The sequence below is a fragment of the Acomys russatus genome, chromosome 29 (genome assembly GCF_903995435.1).
Source record: "Acomys russatus chromosome 29, mAcoRus1.1, whole genome shotgun sequence".
Classification (NCBI taxonomy): domain Eukaryota; kingdom Metazoa; phylum Chordata; class Mammalia; order Rodentia; family Muridae; genus Acomys; species Acomys russatus.
The window spans coordinates 46,353,281-46,367,663 of record NC_067165.1 but is presented as its reverse complement, the minus strand read 5'-3'; positions in this window follow the sequence as shown (position 1 = coordinate 46,367,663).

Here is a 14,383-nt window from a genome sequence, read left to right as displayed (position 1 = left end):
CAGAAGGTCTTAGCATAAGGGATTGTTGGCTGCCATGGATGGAACCACCTGGGACAGTAGGGAAGGCTTAGCTCTGAGACAGCATAGGATGGCCTGTCCATGGCAAGATATGGGTAGATAGCCAGGCATGGTGGTGCATGCTGTATTCCCAGCACCCTGGAAGGCAGAGGCAGGCTCTCTATGAGTTTGAGGCCAGCCTGGTCTACAAAGTGAGTTCAGGACAAGGACAAGCCAGGGCTACACAGGGAAACCCTGTCTCGGAAAACAACAAAACAAAACAAAACAAACAACCCACTATGAGGATATGTGTGTGTGTGTGTGTGTGTGTGTGTGTGTGTGTGTGTGTGTGTGTTTTCACCTTCCCTAGACCTTGCCGCACTCCTCACCCTGAGCCAGAGGCTCCTCTCTGAAGGGCAGAGGCACCTTGTAAGCTCCGAGGGGAGGCTCAGGGCTGTGTGCCTAGGCCTCTGCTTCTACAGTCCCAAGGACTAGCAGTGGCTGGTACTGTGTGGTGGGGAAGCAGCCACCCAGGCTAAAAGGCAGAGGAATCCCAGTGCTGCTCAGCTGAGTCTTGTTTGCAGCTTAAGAGAAGTCCATACCATATCGTGGTTAAATGCAGCCACATCGAGGACCTCAGACCCCTGGGGTTGGAAGGACAGGACAGCCTATGTGCCAGTCCTGTATGCCTTGCTAACTCAGGGCTCAGGGGTCATCAGGTCATCAGAGGGATGAGGGAATGCAAACGGATGACGGAGGGCCTGAAACCCACTAACTGGATGCAGGGTCTGACCCTGTGTGTGCCTGACCATTAGTGCCTGGCTGCAGGCAGCAAGGACCCAAGACTGTGCCCAAATATGGGGGTCATCTAGGCACAGACTTGCTCCCAAGGCCTTGGTGCGGGCAGTTGGCTAAGGCTTGCGTTCTGTACTTCCAGTACCCTCCCCTGAGCCAGCACCTCACCCAAATGAGACACGTGCCAGGAGATGCGGTCCAACCTCCATCCCACCCCAACTGCACGCCCACCCGCGGTGGGTTAGGAGAGCGGCCTACCAGAGGTGAGGGTGGTGGGTGGGCCGTGGGGAGGCCGCCCAGCCCCCCTCCCCCGCCCCACACACTCCTGCTCCTCCTCACCACCCCCTGGACCCCAGCAGCTTTGATCCAATTTTCAGTTGTGGGAAATATGAAATGAATGGTGTTAAATCCCAGCCGGATGAAAGGCTGGTTGCCTCCGTGAGTGCGGGCCAGATGGCAGCCCAGGCGGCCTCTGAGGCACACGCCTGGCCTTTGTGGGCCGTTTAACACTGTGAATGGGGCCAAAGTGTGGGAAACTCGCTGGGCTCCTGGCTCACACCATCCGACTTTGAGTAGCTTGCGAAGGGGGAGGGGTGAAGCTGCCTCTGGCTGGCGGCGGCAGGCGTTGCCTTGCAGAAGCACTGAGATGGGGGAGGGGGTATTGGGACCCTCCTGCCACCACAGCTGCAGGGAGTGGGGTAGGTGACCCCAGGTTGCCTTTCAGAGCACCTCACCTGAGAGCTCTGGAGTTGGCCAGGCCCTTCCATTGAGTAATCACACTGTTTTGTAGCGTGTGTGTGTGTGTGTGTGTGTGTGTGTGTGTGTGTGTTGTGTGTTTTGTGGGGATGTCCTGTAAACTGAGTCTGCCATGGTTATGCTGGCCATCGTAGGCTGCCTGAGGCGCTCCTTGGGTGAGAAAGGGCCTTGAGGAGGCTACAGGACACTCCGCTCTCAGACTCTGAAGGAGGGCTCATTTTGGATGGGGGTACAGCAGTGTGGTACACAGTTTGGAGGGCAGACGAAAATCAAAGGAAATTATTTTACAATTCAGAAGTTCTACTTCCCTGTGTCTAAAGCTCATAAAAGTTACAAGCAGACTCAAGCATGTTTGTACCGGTGCTCACAGCTGTGCCATATGCAGTAGCCGAGCAGCCAAGGCCACCCAAATGTCCACAGACCAAAAAACAAAACAAAACAAAACAACAACAAAAACAGAAAAAGAATGGGCAAAATACCCGTGCCGTGAGAGAGTACTCATTTGTACCCAACACAGGTGAAATTGAGGGTGATATATGCTAGGAGAGAAACCAGCCCAGAAAGGGCTGAGTCCTTGTGATTCCAATTATGGGCGGACCTAGAGTGGCCAAATTCACAGGAAGAAATTGGACAGTGATTGCCAAAAGGTGGGGTGGGAGGAAGATGGGGTGGCAGTGTTTAATGGGGACAGTTCTGGCTCGCGGGGAGGCTGCAGGGCAGGGGGGTCACAGGGCGGGGGGGTCGCAGGGCGGCTGCTGCGGGGCACCTTGAGTATATTAACAAGTGCAGACAGAAGTGGGTGAATTTTTATGTCACGTGTATTTGGCCACAATTGGGAGGTTGCCTAGAGAACAGCCCTAGACTTGATCTCCACTGTGGGAGAGTGCCCTAGGAGGGCCAGCCTCCCCAGCCTGCTGACCCTGGTTCCCAAAACATTTACAGTGAGGTGTGTCTGCGAGCCAGCCGGAGGACTGGGAGAAGGAAGAAGCTGCCCTCGCGCGTGGGGCACTGCGCTCTGAGTGGCAGAGAGCCTCTCTCCTGGGAACTGGAGACGTGGCCTTGCTTGTGGTTGTGGGGACAGGGTCCGCCAAGTCATGACTGCAGCAGGGTTCCCCCTATGCTGAGCCCTGTCCTAGGTCCATCCAGCCTTCCGTTGTAAGGAGGTGCCTCCTTCCCCCAGACAGCTGGACACAGAAAGAGTCTCCTGGGAGATGGACGGGCACCTGATGGTTGCTGAGCCTGCCTTAGGGGCTGGGAGGGGTACGTTCTCTTTGGGGCTCCTGGCAGGATCTGCAGTGACTAAGATGCAGGCGTGCATTTCCTAGACCCGCAGTGAGGAGAGAGGAGAGAGTTCCTATCTCTAGTCCACAGGCCACCAGCACAAGTCAAGAGGCGCTTTTATCAGCACAGAGAGCAAGATGGAGGTCCAGGTTGGGTTTGGTTCCCCGCCTCCCTTGTTTAATTGAGACAGGCTTACTATGTAGCCCAGGCTGGCCTCAAATCAGAGCTTCTCCCTCCGGAGTGTAGCGATCACTGACATGCACCACCGCACCTAGCTAAGGCTGAAATTCAAACCCCACAGCAATTGCTTGCTTTCCTGAAGCGGCTCCGGGAGAGATGGTTACACAGAGCAGAGTCAGGGCTAATGAGAGTGGTGGTTGTGGGGGGCTGTCTCTAGGAAGAGATGGGTACTTTTGGGGGTGAATAGATTCTGTAGTCCCTTAATCTGACCTTTGGGTATGTATACCAAGTGGGAGGAAAGTAACACAGTCATCAATTGGAAGCAATGGGATAATTGACAGGTGATCAGATGACTGGTGAGGGATGGGTGTGCTGCAAAAGCTGCCAGTGAGTTACATAATCAATGCCTTTTGTCAATACTCAGGCTGTGTGTCCCCGTGGGGCCAATGCCCTGAATCTTCCCCTCGCCTAAGAACTAGATTAAAGGACTGCATCCAAGATGGCAGGTTCCCCACCACCACCACCACTTCCCACTGCGTCCCTTCCCTGAGCCAGCAGAGACCAGTGCACAGGGGCTGAGCAGAGAGCAAGCTTGGCTCTTGCACTGTGGATAGAGAAGTTCTGGAAGTGGAGATGGTAACACGTAGGAGGTGACTCAGGGCCTGAGTTACAGTGAGGACAGGCAACTGCTGGCCAGGAGGCCCACTGGGCATGGCGGGAGACGTGCAGAGAACTCTGATGTCAGCGTGTGTGCTTTGCGGCATGAGTTTGGTTAGTTCTCCTTATTGTCATTTTCATCTTATACTTATTTGGGGTGTGTGTGTGTGTGTGTGTGTGTGTGTGTGTGTGTGTGTGTGTGTGTGTGTGTGTGTGTGTGTGCGCCAGAGGACAACTTGAGGACAACTTGCAGAAGTCAGTTTTCTCCTTCTAATTCAAATCAACAGTCTTGGCAGCAAGGGCCCTCACCTGCTGAGCCATCCCACTGACCATTTTGTCAATATTTTCTTTTATTTATTTATTTATTATGTATACAGTGCTCTACCTGCATGTACATCTGCATGCCAGAAGAGGGCATCAGATCACATTATAGGTAGCTATGAGCCACCATGGCTGCTGGGAATTGAACTCATGACCTCTGGAAGAACAGCCAGTGCTCTTAACCACTGAGCCATCTCTCCAGCCCCTGTCAATATTTTCTTAAGTGGACATTTACCACTGTGTAATGTATAAGGTGCTTCTACATTGGCACACCCTGTCACACAGAGAGACATGCACATGAATACACATATGCATGCACATTTCTGCTCCTGCAGGCCCAGGGAGCACGTTGGAACATACATCTGCACATTTTTGTGTGCTCGCCCCTACGTGTGTCCGTGCTGTGTGCTCATGTATGTATGCCGTGTTTAGTTGCTCTCAGGGCCACTGTCATTCCCTGGCCCTGCCGATCTCACCTCTTGAATGCCCTGGTTTGGCAAACATTGCTCTCGGCTGCCCTTCCCTCGGTGCTGGGATAGTGGGAGGAACTGTGTGGCTGCCATTGCCCTGTGTGCTGTGACACAAGGCTGAGTCAGACCCCTGGGAACCCCCAAAAGCAGGAGAGTGTATGCTCTATTGCAGGTAAGGAAGCGGGGAGGGGGGGGCTTCAGGAAGAAGCAAATTGCCTGGGAGCCAGTCCTAGGCCCAGCAGGACCATTCTCTGAGCCTCTGATATGGAGTGGTCTTCTCTCTGAGAGAGTGGGTGGAGCAACACTGGACAGACCCTCTTCACACCGTGCCAGGGCAAAGTCAGCCACTCGGGAGACCCCTGTGTACAGAGCATAGGGAAGGGTTAGTTAGGCACCTGCAGTAGTGGCTCTGTGAGCTAAGGGTTGTTAGCGTGGGACCTATCAGACAGAGGAAAGCAAACCTTCGTGAGGGGTGGGGACCCCACTGGGCTCTGCCTGGCAGCCCCTCTACTAGGTGTCCTTCAGGTGTGGCTCTCAGCTACTGCGGTCACTTTCCTGGGGCCTCTACTTCCCTCTCCACACCTGCCTTGAACTTTGGGGGCCTCGAGAGCTACAGGCGCTACTCTGAGATGGTAGCCCGGCTTTGGTCCACCGGGGGAGAGGATGTGGCGTTCTGCTGGACGGGTTAGACATCCCAGTCTCACCCTAGGTTCGTAGTCCCCTGGGTCTGCACCTGTCCCCTTTGGCATCTCAGTGACGTGCCGAAGCACTTGACTCTGACAGCTCTCTCTCTCCTCAGGAGGGTTAGTTACTTCAGGGGAGTTCCAAAGAGCAGGCCGAGTGGGCTGCTGAGGGCCAGGATGGACACCTGGGCCAGGTCAAGGCTCTGCTCTGCCCTTGACTTTCTCACACAGGTGAGCACATCTTGAGTTTTCTAGAGAGAAGAAGTTTATCTGTCTGTAAGATGGGCTTATAGGTCAAGGTTTATCAGAGAGTGTCCTCCTGGGAGACACCCTTCCTAGAAGGAGGGCCTTGCTGAGACATACCTTGTCCGCTCCCTGTCTCCTCCACCCCCCATGCCCCCAGGAGCATCTGCGGCCAGGGCTGCCTGCCACCTGTGCCCAAATAGGTGCCTAGGCGCCTGCACTGTACGAGGTACTAACCCTGAGCTCCCAAATTAGAGGGTGTCGCCTCCCTACCCGCCTCTTGCTCTCAGGCCAACATCAACCTGACCTGAGAGGGGAAGAGCCAAGAGACTTCTGTGAGAACATCCACAGAAAAGCTGGCGGTTGAATAGGCCGTTTTTCAAGCCCACTGACTAGGCCGAAGGGGCTGAGCTCCAGATCCGGAGCTGGTCACGCATGCGCACAGTAGGTCTGATGGTGGCCCGAAACCTGGTACTCTGCTGGGAGACTCAGGCGGCTTCAGACTCCTGTAAACGCTGCGCGTGCGGATGAATATCCTTCTGCCTCAGTTTCTTCCTTTGCTTACCCACTGCCCCTACCCCTCCCCCACACTTGCGGAGGGCTCTGGGGATGGCTGTAGTCCTCTGTTCCCTCTGGGCCTGGAAACTTCAGGTCTGCTGAGGTATGTCAGACGTCCCCACTGGCAGAGCACTCTGCTCGAGAGGCATGTGGGTGGCTGTGAGGTGGGGACCACACTCCCCAGGCAGAGATCCACACCTGAGAGACTCAGGAGCAGGTTCTATTCGCCCCAGCCAGCTTTAGGTGGCTAACGGGGTGGGGAGGGCTCAGGACAGCGGAGGGATTAGGTCTCTCCTGCCAGCCCACGTGGCTATGCTCTGTCCACCAGGCCCCCAGTGGACCAGAGCAGTGCTGGGGTCGCAGTCCCAAGCTGCTTAAGAGTTCTGTGGTGCAGAGAGCAGCTCCTTCCCAGCTCCTGAAAAGCAGACGAGCCCTTTATTGCTCTATTATAACATGGAGCCAGATGGTCTTTTGGGAGCTACCCTCCTCACGGCCCCCGCCCTCCACTGCCGCCCATTCATTCAGAAGCAGGCCCCGGCACTAATGCCGCGGGGCTGGGCACACTTCCCGCGCTGCCGCCGCTGCCGCCGCCACCGTGTGGGAACAGGCGGCACAGTGACACGGCAGGGAGGGAGGCGGCCCAGCCTGAGCCGGAGGCTGGTTATCCCCACCCTTGGCTCTCAGTCTTGAGAGGGGCTACGGAGCCCTTCCCAGACGCCATCCCCTTGTCTCCCCAGCTGTGTAGGCCACTGCATGACATTTAAGAAAACTGCTTCTGCTTCAGTTTTCTCATCTGTGAAGTGGGGGTAAATGGTAGCTTCCTCCTTGGTTTAGGAGGTCAGAGGCAGGTGGCTGGCAGATGTGGCACACCAGAGCCCCACTGTCCTCCAAGAATGGTCTTTACTTTCTGAAGCAACCAACATCCAAATAAGCATTGTCCCATGATGTGAGGCACGAGATGGAGACATCAGGGTAGCTCGTGGAATCTCATGGGTGTTCACAGTGCCAGGGCCCGGTCAGGCAGGTGCCACCCACCCATGCTAGAACACTTAGCATGCAGCCCTTTACAGGAAACAGCTGTCCTCTCTGGCTCTCTCGCTCTCAGAGGCCAACGGCTCGGGAGCTTCCACTGGGGGACTAGGCGGGTTTACATGAAGTGCAACTGCCTCCAGAGGCCCAGCCTCACTATACCCATCGGGCAGGTAGACAAACTAAGGCGCAAAGAAATTCGAGGCCAAGCTGCAGGTGGTGGCTCAGGTCAGGGTGGGAGAGGCAGGGAGGGGATGCCATGGGCCCTGGCAGAGAGTACACAGGTGGTTCCTGAACCCTTGGTGAGCCACATGCACGTCTCCCAGGGTCTAGGGTCGCTAGTAATCGTTGTGTCCAGAGTTAGAAGTTCCTGTTACCTCTCTCCGGCTAGAGGACTGGTTGGCTTGGCTTAGGCTTAAGGAGTTTCTCAGGCTTTCGGGGTCACAGGGGGGGAAACAAACACAGGACACCATGTTTCCAGAACGGGATACGACCTAGGGTGAGCAGCAGCTGTACAGAACCTTTGGGAGATGGCAGCTGGTCGCACCTGAACATGGGTGGAAGACCAAGGGCCCTGTCAGGGACCAGGGACCCCAGGGAATGCCTGAGGCAACCTCCATAGTAGATCAATTCCCCAGGACGCCCTACTGGGGCTCTGTGATTGAAGGTGCCCTGCTCTCTTACCACATTGGGTAGCAGAATATTGACCCCACCACCACCACCACCACCACGCTTCTGGTAATGTTTGCGACAAGAAGGATCCAAACTCTGCGAGCATAGTCAGGCCTCTGCCATGTAGAGTCTCTCTACTACCATTTAAGGAGATTACAGATATGCCCAGAGCCAAATAACCTCCTTCCTTCCTTCTTCCTCCTCCTCTTCCTCCTCTTCCTCCTCCTCCTCCTCTTCTTCTTCTTCTTCTTCTTCTTCTTTAATTTCAAGACAGAATTTCTCTGTGTACCCTTGCCTGTCCTGGAACTGACTCTGTAGACCAGGCTGGCCTCGAACTCAGAGATCCTCCTGCCTCTACCTCCTGAGTGCTTGGATTTAAAGATGTGCGCCACCACGCCGGGCTCCCAGTCCCTCTCTTGATGTCCTGGTCCAACTCCAACATAGGTTGTTTACCTCATCAACTCTCTCTTTGGGGTCTGGCCTACCCTGACGTCCCCTCCTAGTGTTTCCTTCCCACTACGATTAGCCAGCCAGGACCAGCTGTCAGAGGCAGGTCAAATTGCCCATCTCCCACAGGGCAGTATCTGGCTGCTTTGATACTGTGTTCGCTATGTGCCAGTTTCTGGAGCCTGGCCTCAGAGTGTGGAGTGGATGGACGAAGGGACTGGGTAAAACAGGGGCCTCTAGTTGCTCCTCAGCTGTGGCAGTGACTCCTACCTTCAGCCTCCTACCCAACGCCCAGGACTGAGAGTGCACTAGGAAGTGCCCTAGTAGGTCCCAGAATCCCCTGCTCTTTCTATAGATGCCCTGGGCAGTCTAGCATCTCCACCCTAAGCCATTACCCCAGGAGAGCGGGCAGCCCTGCCAGCCCCACTTCCTGCTTCTCTGCAGGAGATGGAGGAAAGGGAGCCCCTCTGTCTACCTGAGGCCACGTAGTGGGGACAAGGATGCCAAGGCAGTGCCTAGACCTGGTTCTGCCTTCTATCCAGGCAGACACACACACACACACACACACACACACAAGGAGAGAGGGGTGGAGGGGAGACAGAGAGAGAGAGACAGAGCCAGACAGACAGACAGAGAGACCGAGATAGAGACAGAAATGAGAGAGAGAGAGAGAGACAGACAGACAGACAGAGACCGAGACAGAGAGACAGACCCAGAGAGAGAGAGACAGAGACAGAGAGATAACAGAGAGACAGAGAGACAGAGATGGAGACAGAGAGACAGACACAGAGAGAGAGACACACAGAGAAATAAGAGAGACAGACAGACAGAGACATAAAGACAGGTGAGAGAGACAAAAACAGAAAGAGACAGAGACAGAGAGAAACATAGAAGACAGAGACAGGGGCTGGGCGTGGTGGTGCACGCCTTTAATGCCAGCACTCGGGAGGCAGAGGCAGGTGGATCGCTGTGAGTTCGAGGCCAGCCTGATCTACAAAGCAAGTCCAGGACAGCCAAGGTACACAGAGAAATGCTGTCTCAAAAAAGAAAAGAAAAAACAAAAAAGAAAGACAGAGACAGAAAGAGAGAGAGAGAGGGAAAGAGAGAGAGAGGGAGAGGGAGAGACTATGAATGAATGAATGAATAATTTGGGCGGGAGGCCCGCTCCGGGTGGGTTCCCATACCCCACCCCCTGCCATCGACATTCATCTGCCACAAAAGGCGCGTGCGCGGCAACAGACTCATTCGCCACGGGGCCGCTGTGCTTTGTGAGCCGCTCCTGGCCCCAGAGGCCATCTGGGGAGCAGCCCTCAGGGCGGGCAGGGTGGGGGCTCCCCCTAGGCGGCCTTTGAGGTCCTGGGCAGCGGCAGCCGCTCCCTGGCAACCTCGTCGGATGTCAGCACATCTGGCCTCGGGCGAGCGCGAGGGCGCCCTGGAGTTCTCACAGTCTCTCGTGTCACACTGAGGGCGAGGAGGGCACTCTAGGGGAGGATTACCTCCCGCCCTACGCATGGGTCTAACCCGGCTGCAGGCTGGGCTGCGAGCACAGGGTTCGTAGCTTCCGCTGTAGCATGGATGGCAGCTGAGCTGTCTGGGCCTCAGCTTTCTCATCCACGGAATGGGGCTGGTGGCGATCTGAGGAACATGGTGGACAGAGGAGACTTCAGAGCTGTGGAGGTCTACTTTCCCTGAGCCCCCAACACTGGCAGGCTCGTCACTGGGTTTCCTGGTGGGGTGAGCAGCCATATTTGTGCTCTGGACTGAATGGGGTATAGTTAACGAGTCAGGGAAAGTCCAGAGTGACGGCCATGCCGCTAAGTGTGGCCCTCCCACACCCTCAACTCTGATCTAGGAGAGAGTCATTCGATTCAGTTTGTATGCTGTTAAATAACTGTCCATCTCCCGGCCAAAGCCTTGCTGTGGGCGTGCCTAGGGCACACGGGGTGGGTGCAAGGCCTTCTGCTGGCCCTGGCAGCCCTGCCTGTGTAGTGGGCATTTCTAACTCTGGGCAGCTGGGCCCCAGGGGTGGGTGGGTGGATAGCACAGTGCTCAAGGGTCCTTCCACTTAAGAACACTTCCTGCTCAAAGGACTTCTCGGGCCAGAGCCTGGTGGACAGACTCTCTAGGGGTGTCCCTGCCCCCAGCCTTACTGGGGAGGGGTGTTCCTTGAGAGAGTGTCCGGGGCTCAGAGATAATCCCGGCTTTTGAGAGGCTGTGGGAGGCTGGCCCGGGGACTTTCCCACAGCCCCACATAAAGGGCCGGGCGCCAGCTGCTCTCCCACAAAAGACGCCCCGGCCATTCAGGGCAGGCGGGGCCGGCAGAGCGGCTACCACAACCTACCTGGCCACCCTCACGCCAGACCAAGTGTGCACAGAGGTCCCTCCCTGTTGACCAGCAGGGGAGCCTAGATTGTCCCCAGAGCTGTGGACCTAGGTTCAGTTTTATAATTCTACACAAGGTCGCTACCCCTCCTTTTGCCCAAGGCTGGCACTCATCCCCAGAGCCCGAGGAAAGGACTCCCAGGAAGGCTCTGCACGCTCTTGCCATTATGCCTGGCGCAGAGCTGCTATTGCCTCTGCCATCACTGGGCTGGCCCTGTCGACTCTCCTTCTGCCACACGTCCTGCCTAGAGTCCCACTGGCTGGCACACTTCCTTGCTCCCCGTTCTCACTCCCCAACATTCATCTCCACCCCACCCTTCCAGCACCCCAGCCTGCCACTCAGTGTGAGGGACAGAGAGGGCCATGGTGATCGCGTGTCAGGACAAGGCCTTCTTTGCACATTTCAGTCACCCTATCTGATAGGAGGAACGCCAAGGCCCCATCTCTGTGAAAGTGGAAGAGACTCTCAAGTTTAGCGTTATCCTCGGCAGCTTGCTTGGCCTGCGTGACCGAAACCCAAAAGCAAGAATGAACAAAAAAGAAAGGGGGAGAAATCCATCAAGTCACAGAGATGCTGAGGGAAGGATGGGGGCATGGGTCCCCTGTCAGCTACCTGGATCAACACTAGGATGACTTGTTTGTTTGTTTGTTTGTTTTTTGAGACAGGGTTTCTCCGTGTTAGCCTTGGCTGTCGTGGACTCGCTTTGTAGACCAGGCTGGCCTCGAACTCACAGCGACCTGCCTGCCTCTGCCTCCCGAGTGCTGGGATTAAAGGCGTGCGCCACCACTGCCCAGCTACTAGGATGATTTTTTTAATGGAAGGACTAGACCGGAAGAGGTACATGCAGCTTCCTGGAGGTGACAATTGGCGTGTTGCGAATTGGGTTGAAGGAGGCCAGGGACCTCTAAGAATGATGGTTTTGACATTTCCAGGGTTATTCCTGAAGTCGTTAAAAATGGTGTGTGTGTGTGTGTGTGTGTCCTCAGACACGTTGGATGGCTAGATGGAGGGCGAGGGGACATTTGTCCTGTGCCTTTCCTGTAGAAAGCTGCAGCAGAGCAGAAGCTGCTAGTGACACTGATCTCTGAGATCCTGGCTGTAGTGCGCAAGGCAGTCACAACTTTCTCAGGGAGTTGGAAAGTAAGATCCAAGGGCAAGGAGCCTACTTACTAGCCAGAGCCTCACAAGTCCCAGGATATTGCTGCAGCTGATGGATAATGGCCCCGCCCCTCTGTGGGAGGGTTCATGGTCTGTTATCCAATCCTGGATCTCCACTGATTCCTGGGCGTGGGAAAGTGCTAGAGACCACACCAACCCCCTAACCCCGAGAGCTGTAAAGGCACAGTGACCTCTGGTTCTCGCTGCTGCTGTTTACAGATCCCCAAGCTCTAGGGACGGAAGAGTGAGTCTGGTGCTTGCTGCGGGTCCAGCAGGGACCTGGAGGCAGCCAGGAATCTCCTGCTGGAGGTTTGTGGAGTGGGGTAGGCAGTGGCCCTGCCAGAGCTGCAGACCCGGAGGCAGCGTGCCTGGACACCTCGGCCTGGAGCGGGACGGTGGCTGCCTGTGGCCCTGCCTTGGTTCTTGGGCCTCTGCCTCCTGCTCTTACTCTGCAGCAATGAAACATAGCAGAGGGACTCACCATCCTCTCTGCACCAAGTGCTACGATCCCTGCTGCCGCCCAAAGATAGCATGATGGAGCCGCCCCTTGCCCATAGGGGACAGGATGGAGACCCGGTGGTCTTGGGGGCAGGCCCTTGGAATCAGAGATGAAGGCCAATGCTACGGGCATGGCTTTTCCTGATACTGGGACTCTGTGTCCCCTTCTACTTTTCTGACTGGCTCCAGAGCATGGCCTGAGCAGTGGTCAGGCGAGGGTTAGCTGCCCTGACAGTGGCCCTGAGCCTGTTGGAGAAAGGGTTCTGGGGCACAGGATTTGCGTGCTGCAAAGGCTGTACACGATCCTGGCCTGTCCATGGCAGAGGGGGTCTGGGCCAGCATTTCATCAGAGATAGATAAATCTTCCTAGGAGACCAGAGCTGGATCCTGTGGCTTCCAGACTATGGAGGGGCTCCATGTTTAATTTTGGAACAAGGCCGGGCGGACAAATGCCGTACATCATGCGGTGTACTGGGCGCTGTAGCAGGGTGGGGCTGCATCTGCGTATCCCTTGGGTAAGGGAGGCGTGTGCATGTGTGCACACAGTGTGTGCTTCAGACTGGGAGCAGCAAGGCTTTGAATAAAGGCATCGGTCAGCAGGCTGTCTGAGTCTGTCATCTATCCTGAGGCTGACTGCAACCCTGAGGTCCTGGGTGCCCACTTAGGACAGAGACCTTGGTACCTCCCAGGCTGGCCCTCTGCCGAGGGCTCCCTGGGCTGGGCCCGTGCCTTGCCACTCTGTCCCCGACTCTGTGGCTAAACCACAGTCCATTTCTTTGGGAAGACCCCGAGGGATGCTTTCAACCATGCTGACTCCTCACCACCCCCAGGGGCCGTGGTGGGTGTTGTCCTCCTCACAGCCCCAGGGGTAAAGCACATACTTCTTCCTCCACGGAGCCAGGTGGCATTTAGAGCAGCGATGGGGCTCTCTGCTCTACCAGAGCTGCTGCTGAGTCCTTGCTTCTTTTTCTTTACTCCTTGGTAGGTGCTAATTTCTCTCGATCCCCTCACCCTGTCCAGCATGTGTCATCCATGAAGGCCAGTGTCTGAGTGGGGAGCACCCCCCCACCCCTGCCCCGCGCGCGCGTGCGTGCTTTTCCTTCTCCCCATGTAGTGTGTGTGTCTGTGTGTTCTCTTCCCATCCCTTCCCCCTCTCCCTCTCCCATTCCCCCCTCCCTGTCTGTCTCTTTACCCTCTCTTCCCTCTCTTTCCCCTCCCCCTCCCACATGAGTAATGTTTTCTCTGTGTTGCCCTGACTGTCCTTGAACTTGCTCTGTGGACCTGACTGGCCTTGAACTCAGAGGTCCGCCTGTCTCTGCCTCCGGAGTGCTGGGATTAAAGGCGTCTGCCCCTACATCCAGCTGGGCTAGGCATTCTTTTTTGTTTATTTGTTTTTGTTTTGTTTGTTTTTCGAGACAGAGTTTCTCTGTGTAGCCTTGGCTGTCCTAGACTCACTTTGTAGACCAGGCTGGCCTCGAACTCAAGACATCTGGGGTTGGGCATTCTTAAGTAAACATAGCCACTGTAGCACCAAACCTCTTATGCCAAGGGATGCCTCGCTGAGAGGCGAAGAGGCGCAGGGAGCAGCCAGGCTTGGGTTTTGCTGCCCTCTAGTGGCTCCTTCCCCCACCCATTTATAGCCCAAAGGAAGGAAAGTAGGCAGGGTTTCCCACACGAGACCTGGGCTCCAGGCTCTGGCGTGGACTTCCTGGTGTTCTCGGCTGCCACCAGGGGTCACACTTCAGCACTCGGCCGAGGAGGGAGAAACCTGAATGGTTCTTTCCCAGGTTCTGGGAAAGTTGACGGGGTAGATGGAGACTCAGACGGGAAGTCACCTGTCTGGGGAATTCCCTGCCTCCCCATGGAGCTCCCCACCACCCCCAGCACCCAGCATGACCTGGCAGAGGCTCATAGGCGGAGCAGGTGATAGAAGTCTTTGTGTCTTCCCGTAGAGAGAGACCTGGACCAGTCTCTGGCTATGTTGCTATCTCTGGCTATGCTGCTAGTGACCTTGAGCCTTCTGTGTTCGTGTGGTCTGAGCTGCTCCCCGGGTTAATGTCTCTTCACTTCCACATCCTGCTTAGTCCACCTGTTGACATGTCTGTCTTCAGGGAGAGGACAGTCTGGGGCCTTCCTGAGCCCATTACCCAGCAGCACACAGTAGGTGCTTCATAAATGGTTTATAAACAGAGCTGGTACCTGAGGAGCCCAGGACTCAGGTGAGGCCCAGATGGCTCAGGGACCTCATGCTTCCT